Consider the following 10,261-nt stretch of genomic DNA (forward strand, 5'->3'; position numbering starts at 1 on the left):
GGGTCTTTTCCACTTTGTGGCTTTTTTGAAGAATGCCGCTAGGAACATTCACACGCAGGTTTTTGGTGTGGACGTGTGTTTGTATTTCTCCTGGGCACAGCCAGGATGGAGCTGCTGGGTCGCATGGAATTCCACCTGTGACTTACTGAAGAGCTGCCAGGCAGTTTTCCAGAGGGGCTTCATCGCTCCGCCTCCCCCCGCCACTCGTCATCCCCGCCACTGGTCACGGTTCCACCCTTCAACTGCAGCCATCCCAGGGGGTGTGAAGTGGATCTCACTGCGGTTTTTATTTTCATTTCCTTGATACAGAATCCACAGAGACATAAACAGACTGGTGGTTATGAGGGGTGGGGTGGGGTGTGAGGCAGGGAGAAGAGGGAGAAGGTTCTGGAATTAGATAGTGGTGATGGTCACACAAGGTGGTGAATTGATCATACTAAAAACCGCTGACTTGTACATTTTAAAGTGGTGAATTTTATCCCAATGAAAAGAAACACCTTGTTCCGCCTTTGAGACCCAGCTCTCACACCCACTCCTCCAAGAGCCTGGAGCATCTCTGCACCTCATTCATATCACTGGTGTGACTTTTGTATCTTGTGCTGCGATGTGGACAGTGGACCCTTCTCCTTCATACGTTTAACACGCGTGGTGTGGCGTGGTGTGGTGTTGACTGCTCAGGACACACCCTGCCATCCCCCGCACTCGGGGAGTTTCCTGCGTGACCCTGGGGTCAGCAGCGTGGTTGGAATCTGGTGATGGAGCTGGCCCCTGCCCACAGCCCCCGCCACATCAGTGGCTTTTCCCACAGCTCCCCACAAAAGGATCCACCACCTAGCAGAGATGAGAATCAGGTTTTCTTGTAAGAAAGAGTCGCTGAAGGAAAGCCAGTCATTTGCAGTGACGTTGTGAAAGAAAGTGATGACATGCGAAAAAAAAGAAGGACACTGAGGAAACATTATTAACAGTAGAGTTTATCTGGGCCAGATTTGGGGACTGCAACCCTGGGATGCTACCTTAGGAGTGTTCTGAGTTGCAGCCATTACAAGCAGATTTTTTAAGGACAAAATGAGGAGAACGGGCCAGGTGGTCCCAGCCCGTTCACCTAGAGGGGCCCTTGTTGACAGAGGTGAGCGGATGGATGATCAGCTGAAGGCTCCCGTGCTTCTGGGAATAGTCATTGTGAGCATGTGGTCAGCCCAGTTGCTAGAATTATTCCCATGGGCAGATGGGGTCCAGGAACTTCAGGGGCTGACTGTGGCCTCATGCCCAGTACCTTTAGCCATTTTAATTTACCGAACCTCATTGTCCCATTCTGTTTTCAGGTTCTTGGCCATAAAATACTGCTTTTGGAAAAATAAAGCTGAGACTTGGAGTTCACGGTGGGGGCTCCCCCATCTGTGAACAGAAGCAGAAGTTTGGAACTGCCTTCTTTACTGCTCGAGAGGGAAAACTTGAGTGAAAACCAGGATGCTGGCCAATGTGGAGTAGCTAAGCTGCCCGGAAATACAACTTGATGATCTGCGATCCGGGGAAGCCGCGCCAGGGCTCTGCGAAGCTGCCGGCGAGGGAGGCGCCGGTGCGGGGGCTGCGGCTCATCTCCGGGGGGGGACGTGCCTTTCTCCATGGGACCCGGGTCTTAGGTGCTCACGAGGCTGGGGCGCCGCAGGCCACCCGCAGGGGAAACTGAGGCCCTCCATTTTGTGGGGCTGGAAACCTGTCCTTCCAAAAGCAGGTGTAGGCGGGAGCACCTGCGCAGTCCCTCTGTTCAGATCCTCACCTGCTTTTAAATCAGGTCATTGCTTTGCTTGTTATTGCACTGAGTTCCTTATATATTTTAGATATTACCCCCAAGAACATTTACTTTAAACACTAGCTAAAGCTCTCGTAAGAACTGATGTCTTATAAGGTCACATACTGGCTTAAGAAAGAAGTTGATAAAGGGATAGCACCGGACAAAGAGCGGCAGCACCAACAACCCGTGCGAGGGCTCCGTTCAGAAGGATCTAGATGGTCGCCTGGACGTGCAGCTGTGTAGTGTCTTAGGTGGTTAGTCAATCCACATGATGGTTTTAAGTCAAATTCCCAGCTTTGGGACCAATCCTATCCCCCATGGCAATCCAAGAAACCCAATCCAGGACTCTTTCCACTGGGAGTTGCCAGGACTGTGTCTTCATCCAAGACAATTAGTTTCCCATACTCCCACTTACAGGGAACCCTGGCCCCTTAAAGCTGGGGCTCCCTCAACTTGGGACCCCTCACTCCTCAGTTCAGCTCCCCTGCCATTGCTGGCCTCCTTGACGGAGTTCAGAGGATGCGGTTCCATCCTTCTCCCTCTGTCCCAGCTTCTTGTATGTGAAAACAAACCAGGGAGGCTGGAGGCCCTGAGTACAGTTTTTTGAATTCTGGGCAGCAGCGTCGGTGGCCTCGGTGGTGCACTGTGTTCAGGCGGTTAACGGTCATGCTGATCTGTGGTGACAGTGCTTGTTGGCACCACAGTGAGAGTTGATGCTCTCGTGTGTTTCAGAGATGGTGGGAGGTGCCTGCAGGCAGGTGAGGAAACATCCTCCCTGGAGAAAAAGGCAGCAGGAGAGCGTCAGGAAGCTGGCAGAGCTGTCTGCTTCCACTAATCTTTACTATTGAGAGGCCCTGGCTCATTGTACAAATTGGGCACACAGCAACAGTGCTGGGATCAAAGGCAGTTTTATTCTGTCATCCCATAGCATCGCCGGGTACCCTTCGTTTTACTCCTGAGGCTGTGACTTGGACAAAGCGCTTTCTGCTGCTTTGGATTAAAAATACTTTTCCTCCACAGGAAACAGAGCAGATGAAATGCACAGCGTGAAGGACAAGGATTCTGCTGAGAGAATTGCTCCAAGGGTTGCTCCAAGGATTCTGCTGAGAGAATTGCTCCAAGGGTTGATCATGGGAAATAATGCATCATACCATTCTTTAGGTATTTTTTTAAATTAGGAGGTAAAAAATCTGTGCTGTTTGCCAAAATGATTCGTACATGGACGAGCTGGGAAAATTGCTCTGAAACATGACACACACTCCTGATTTGGCCCAACTAGGGAGTGAAGGATGAAATCCATCCTGAGCCCTTCATCCCTCTTCTTTCTCTGGTGCAGATGCAGCTGAGGTGCACCTTCTCCTCGCCTGTGCCCATCCACCTGAGATGAACCATAACCGTAAAAGTCAGAAGGCACTGGCCCTTCAGAACATGACAGGGTTAAAAGATGCTGGAGGGAAAGAGTCTGTCGTTGACTTTTATTCACTTCCTTTCTCCAGTCTGCCCTTTGGAGGAAGGTAAGCAACTTAACACTATTTTAGACCACATGTAACTAGCAGGAAAATGCCTTTGAGCTGATGATGGTGGCCCCAACACAGTGAACCTGTCGTAAATCCCTGCTTTAAGCCCTTAAGGGTGTCACTTACAAGAGATACTATTTGAAGTCTTCCCATGCATGTGTAGGGTGGGGGGAGTACCAACAGCTCATCGAATGGGCTCCATTAGAAAGAGCTGGATGGTTGCCTTTATTTGTAACTAGTTTCTTTTCTTTCTTTTTTTTTTTTCCTTGAGATGGAGTCTTGCTCTGTCGCCAGGCTGGAGTGCAGTGGCGCGATCTCGGCTCACTGCAACCTGTGCCTCCCAGGTTCAAGCGATTCTCCTGCCTCAGCTTCCTGTGTAGCTGGGACTACAGGCACCCGCCACCACACCCAGCTAATTTATTTTTTATTGTTTAGTAGAGACAGGGTTTCACCATGTTGGCCAGGATGGTCACAATCTCCTGACCTCATGATCCGCCTGCCTCGGCCTCCCAAAGTGCTGGGATTACAGGCATGAGCCACCACGCCCGGCCATAACTAGTTTCTTAGATGACAACTCAGTCCACAGGATTGAGTTAAGTCAGATTCCCAACTTTGGGGCTGATCCTGTCCTCATGGCAACCTAAGAAAGTCCATCAAGGATGTTGTCCATTGGAAGTTATCAAGACTTTGTCCTCATCCAAGACAATTAGCTTCCCATACTTATATAGAGGGACCCCCTCCCTATCCCCAAAGTGGCTTCACACTCCTTAACTCAGCTGCCTGCCTGGAATGGAAGGAGAGTTGCTGGCCTCACTGACAGAGTTCAGAGGATGGGGCTGGTTGACAGTTCTAAAAGCCTGCCCCATTCCTCTGATTGGCTACTCAGATATGAGAACCGGAGCAGTAGCCCAGGCTGATAACCAGGAACCTGGGGGCCTGGAGTTACCTGCTGCTCCTGGTGTCTGCTAGAGCTCCCTAGACATCTTCTTAGATGGAGGTCTGCCGCTTAGCGTGCCACCACACTGTGCTGTTGGCTGCAGTCTCAAGCTGGGACAGAATGATCAGACTGAATGTTTGTATCTTCCCCAAACTTGTATGTTGAAACCTAATCCCCAATATAAGTGTCTTTGGAAGTGAAGCCTTTGGGAGTCATTAGCTCATGAGGGCGGAGCCCTCATGAATAGGATTCGTGTTTTTGTTGTTGTTGTTGTTTTTGAGACGGAGTCTCGCTCTGTCACCAGGCTGGAGTGCAGTGGCGTGATCTTGGCTCACTGCGACTTCCGCCTCCCGGGTTCAAGTGAATCTCCTGCCTCAGCCTCCTGAGTAGCTGGGACTACAGGCACGTGCCACCATGCCCAACTGATTTTTGTATTTTTAGTAGAGACGGGTTTCACCATGTTGGCCAGGATGGTCTTGATCTCTTGACCTCGTGATCTGCCCACCTCGGCCTCCCAGAGTGCTGGGGTTACAGGCGTGAGCCACCTCACCTGGCCTTGAATGGGATTAGTGTTTTCAAGAGGCCCGAGAGAGACTCCTGGCCACTTTTGCTGTATGAGGACACAGTGGGAAGGTGCCATCCCTGAACCAGGAAATGGGCACTTACCAGACACTGAATCTGCCTGCAGCTTGACCTTGAACTTCCCAGCCTCCAGAACTCTGAGGAATAAATTTGTTATGTGATAAGCCATTCAGCCTGTGGTATTTTGTTATACCAGCCCCAACGGACTAAGACACAGAACATAGCCTGTGCCTCTTCCAGTTTCTTCAGGATCCTTCTGGGCCCAGAGAATGGAGCTAAGAGGGAGATTCTACCATTAGGGCTGGTCTTCACCTGTCTCTTAAGACTGATGGGCTCCCCATTTGAATGACATTGGTCAACCTGACATTAACCCATTGGGTATGGCTGGGGCAGCTCCGCTTATCTGTGAGGTGGGAACCAGGTTGGTAATGTTGCATCCTGTTAGCCAGGTTCCTAGTTCAGTTTAGCTGGTGTGTAGGTCAAGGACTCTTAAGGATTGAATTGCATCCCTTCAAAAGATATTGAAGCCCTAACCCCCAGAATCTGTGACTGTGACCTTATTTGGAAATGGGTCTTTGAAGATATAATCAAGTTAAGATGAGGTCATATTGGATTAAAGTGGTCTGTAATTCAATAACTGACCTCTTTAATGAAAAGGGAAATTTGTACTGAGAAACACAGAGGGAAATGCTATATGAAGATGGAGGCAGAGATTGGAGCAATTTGGAGCAATGTGTATGTCTGCAAGCCAAGGAACACCAAGTATTGCCAGCCATCACCAGAGCTGGAGGAGGGGCCTGGAACAGATTCCCACTGGAGCCCCCAAAAGGATCCAACCCTGCTGACACTTTGACTTTGGACTTGTGGCCTTCAGAACTGTAAGAGAATAAATTTCTGTTGTTTTGAGCCACTCAGAGTGTGGTATTTTGTTACAGAAGCCCTTGGATCCTAATAAAGATATTAATAGCTAGATCGGAGGCACCCCCTCCAAGGCCTGAGAGAAGGTTGTTTTACGGAACTCTGGTTTAGTAGCTGGGACCACAGATGTGCGCCATCATGCCTGGCTATTTTTTTAAATTTTTTGCACAGATGGCGTCTTGCCGTGTTGCCCAGGATTCTGGCTGGGGACTGTGGTTGCAGGTGCTGGGGCTAATGAAAATGGGCAAGAGCATAATAGCACAGTCACATCTATTCTCTAAATCAACGATCTTTTCCAGACTATGGTTTAAGAATCTGTGCCTGAGGAAGCTGAAGGGGGCCTCAGAACTGGTCTCACAGTCCTCCTCTCAGCTCTGAGGTACCTCTGGCTTGTGGCAGGGCCGCTATGGACGTAGCTGACCTAGTGGTCAGTACCTACATCTGCAGAAAGGTCACTCTACATTCAAGTGAATCAACAGAGTGTCTAGAAATCTCAATTCATGGTGTGTGGGGGCAGCATGCTTCTGACCCTTTAAGGGGGCATTGACATTTCAGAGGGTGGTAGGAGTGGTGATGAGTCCTCCTTAGGGTGAAAGCTCACCCCTTTGGGCTACTAGAGGGCAGTCATTGGCATAATTTCTATATTTTAAGCATTCTGATTTTTGATTACAACTTACCCATGGAAGGCTGGGTTTGTAGTTACTGAACCTTTCCAAGGCTGGGTAGCGTGCCTTCTCTCCCGAACACTACGGAGTTCTACAGTGTGCCAGCATCTGTTTCTGTAGCTCCTTCTTTCATCACTGATGGATGTTTAGATTATTTCCAATTTTCTACCATCACAAACAATGCTTCAGTAACCATCCTTAGCTGTGGCCTCTTGTGTATGTGTGAGGATTTCTTCAGAATCAGGTCTCCACCTTGGACACTGTCCACATATTGGGCCAGATAATTATTTAGTGTTGGGGGTGCTGTCCTGTGCACTGTACAATGCTTAGCAGCACTTAGCAGCATCCCTGGCCTCCACCCACTAGGTGTCAGTAGTGTGCACTACTTACCACGACCAAAAATGTCCCCACATGGTGTCAAATATCCACTGGGGAAAAATTGGCCTTCCTGCCTCTTCAGAACCACTGGGATAGATAAGAAAAGTGAGGCGGTTTTTTTGTTGTTTTTTTTTGTTTTGTTTTAAGACAGGGTCTTGCTCTGTCATCTAGACTGGATTGCGGTAGCATGATCACAGCTCACTGCAGCCTCAACCTCCTGGGCTCAAGTGACCCGCCCACTTCAGCCTCCCCAGTAGCTGTGACCACAGGCGTACACCACCATACCCGGCTATTCTTTTTTTATTTTTTATAGAATGGCATCTTGCTATGTTGCCCAGGCTGGTCTCAAATTCCTGGCCTCAAACAATCCTCCTGTCTCAGCCTCCCAAAGTGCTGCAATTACAGGCATGAGCCACTGTGCCTGGCCAAGAGTGAGATTTATGAGTCAAAAGATGCTATGATTTGAATATTCATCCTCTCCCAAACTCCTGTTGAAATTTAGTTTCCACAATGGCAGTATTGAGAAATGGGGCCTTTAAGAGGTGATGGGAATAATTCATTCATGGATTAATGGATTAATGAACCAATAGATTATCATGGAGTTATAAGAAGAAGAGAACTTGAGCTTGTACTCCCAGCCCCTCGCCATGTGGTCTCCTGGGCCAGCTCAGGACTCTGCAGAGAGTTCTCCATTAGCAAGAAGGCTCCTCACGAAATGTGGCCCCTTGACCTTGAACTCTTCAGCCTTCATAACTGCAAGAAATAAATTTATTTTCTTATAAATAGCCTGGTTTCAGGTATTCTGTTATAAGTAACAGAAAAGGGACTAAGACAAAGGGAATGCATGTTGAATGTAATACACATGCCAAACAGTCATTCAGGGGCTGGGCACATTTCACACTCCTGGAGGCAATGTCAAATAGACATTCCCACACCATCACCGTACTTACCAGCCATGCTGATGGTTGAGACAGGGCGAATCATTTAGTTTTGGGTTTGATTTTCTTAATTATTACCTAAACATCTTCTCATGTTTATTAGTCATTAGAATTTCATTTATTATGAGTTACCTATTCATTGTCTTTGTCTATTCATTGTCTTCTTCTTATTGATGTTCAGAGAATATATCCAAAATATTTGGCAACCATGAGGGCACTGGATCTTCAAATGCCCAAACACCTGCCCCCATCGGATGGACACCAGCTGTTTACACCAACACAGGAGTCCTGGGTGCAGTGAAAGAACATCTGCCATGTGGATTTGTTGCTGTTCTTAATTTACTGTGGAAATTAGCCTCTTGTCTGTGATAGAAATCACACATATTATCTCTGATTAGTCCCATGTCTTAAAGCTTTGTTTGTTACTTAAATTTCAAAGTAGACAAATTGAGATGTCTTCTTCTCCTTTATGCTTTATTTTATTTTATTTTATTTTATTTTCAGATGGAGTTTTGCTCTTGTTGCCCAGGCTGGAGTGCCATGGCAAGATCTAGGCTCACTGCAACCACTGCCTCCCAAGTTCAACCAATTCTCCTGCCTCAGCCTCCCAAGTAGCTGGGATTACAGGCATGCACCACCACGCCCGGCTAATTTTTCTGATATTTTTAATAGAAACAGGGTTTCACCATGTTGGTCAGACTGGTCTCAAACTCCTGATCTCAAGTGATTCACCCACTTTGGCCTCCAAGCTACTGGGATTACAGGCGTGAGCCGCCGCACCCAGCCTATATCATATTTAGAATGTCTTTTCTATCTTAACATTCTCTTTTATGTTTTTTCCCTTATTAGCATTTGTTTATTTTTTTTTTGTACTTAGGACTTTAATTGAGGTGAAACATATTTTCTGGTGAATGCTGTACTGGTAGGGATTTAACTTGCCAATGCCAAACTTCCAATGCCAAAAACATAGTAGCGGGTCAATTTAACAATTGTTTTTTATTCTTCAATGAACAAATAAATGAGTTTCTAGGCTTTATCTCCTCCACGGATGGTGTCTCCGCTTCCTGAATTGGCACGTCCCTGTACCTTTTAGGAAGTCTGGTAGGGTACACAACCATCCCTCTTCATTCTTTTCCTTTACAGGTTCTGACTATTGTTACCTAGTTCCTCCTCCATATTAGTCTGAGACTCAGCTTGTCTAGTTCCATTAAAATTTTGCACTGCTGAATCTTTTCATTTGTGAATACAATAAATCCCACAACATAGTCAGGTCTTTTAAATGAGTTTGTCAGTAAGGTTTTATAGTTTTCTCTGTAATCTTGAACATTTCTTGTTAAGTTTCTTTCTCGGTTTATTATAGTTTTGTTTAATTACATATGAGATTTTTCTATGCATTTCTAATTGGTTCTTTCAGATGCATAGGAAAGTTAATGGTTTTAAAGACATTGATCTTGGCTGAGCGCTGTGGCTCACGCCTGTAATCCCAGCACTTTGGGAGGTCGAGGCGGGTGGAATGCCTGAGGTCAGGAGTTCGAGACCAGCCTGACCAACATGGTGAAACCCTGTCTCTACTAAAAATACAAAATTAGCTGGGCATGGTGGCAGGTGCCTGTAATCCCAGCTACTTGGGAGGCAGGAGAACCACTTGAACCCAGGAGGCAGAGGTTGCAGTGAGCCGAGATCACACCATCGTACTCCAGCCTGGGCGACAGAGTGAGACTCTGTCTCAAAAAAAAAAAAAAAAAGAAATATGTATATATCTTGTCTAGCATGCTGTTCATAGCCAGTGTTTAAAATACAACAACTTGTTTAAGTGCTATTTTCTAAAGACAGTTGTGTAGATTTTGAAGAGGCAGTCCCAGTGGTTCATTTTATATGTTAACCTGACTGGGGCAATGGATGCCCAGATAACTGGTAAGACAGTATTCTGGATGTGTCTGCAAGGGTATTTCTGGAAGAGATTAGGATTGAAATCTGTAGCCAAATGAAGATTCCCTTCCCCCACGTGGGCAGGCATTGTGCAATTCACAGAGGGCCCAAGTAGAACAAAAAGGCTGAGAAAGGGGGAATTCATTCTCTGCTGCAGCTGGAACATCCATCTTCTCCTGCCGTCTCGTATAAGACCTCCTGGATCCCTCCCTTTCCCCTACCTCACGTCTCAGGCCTCTGGACTCAGAGACTGAATCACATCACCAGCTTTCCTGGTTCCCTGGCTTGTAGATGGCAGACAGTCTGACTTCTGGGCCTCCATAATCATGTGAGCCAATTCCCATAAAAAATCTCTCTCTCTCTCTCAAACTCTCTTCCTCCTATGTATGTAATATATCTTACTGATTCTGTTTCTCTGGAGAACCCTAATTAATACACGGTCTGAACTCAGAACATCACGCGTGTCCATACGGTGAAGAGTGTTGCACAAAGCTGCAGAGTGAATGGCAGAAGCAGCCAGAAATTGCTTGTCCCTGGGAAAGAGCTGGAATGAAATGCTCCCCCAGGCTGGCCAACTATGCCGTGGCTACCTGGGCCTCAGGGGA

This window comes from Hylobates moloch, unplaced genomic scaffold (genome assembly GCF_009828535.3).
Source record: "Hylobates moloch isolate HMO894 unplaced genomic scaffold, HMol_V3 SCAFFOLD_17, whole genome shotgun sequence".
NCBI lineage: Eukaryota > Metazoa > Chordata > Mammalia > Primates > Hylobatidae > Hylobates > Hylobates moloch.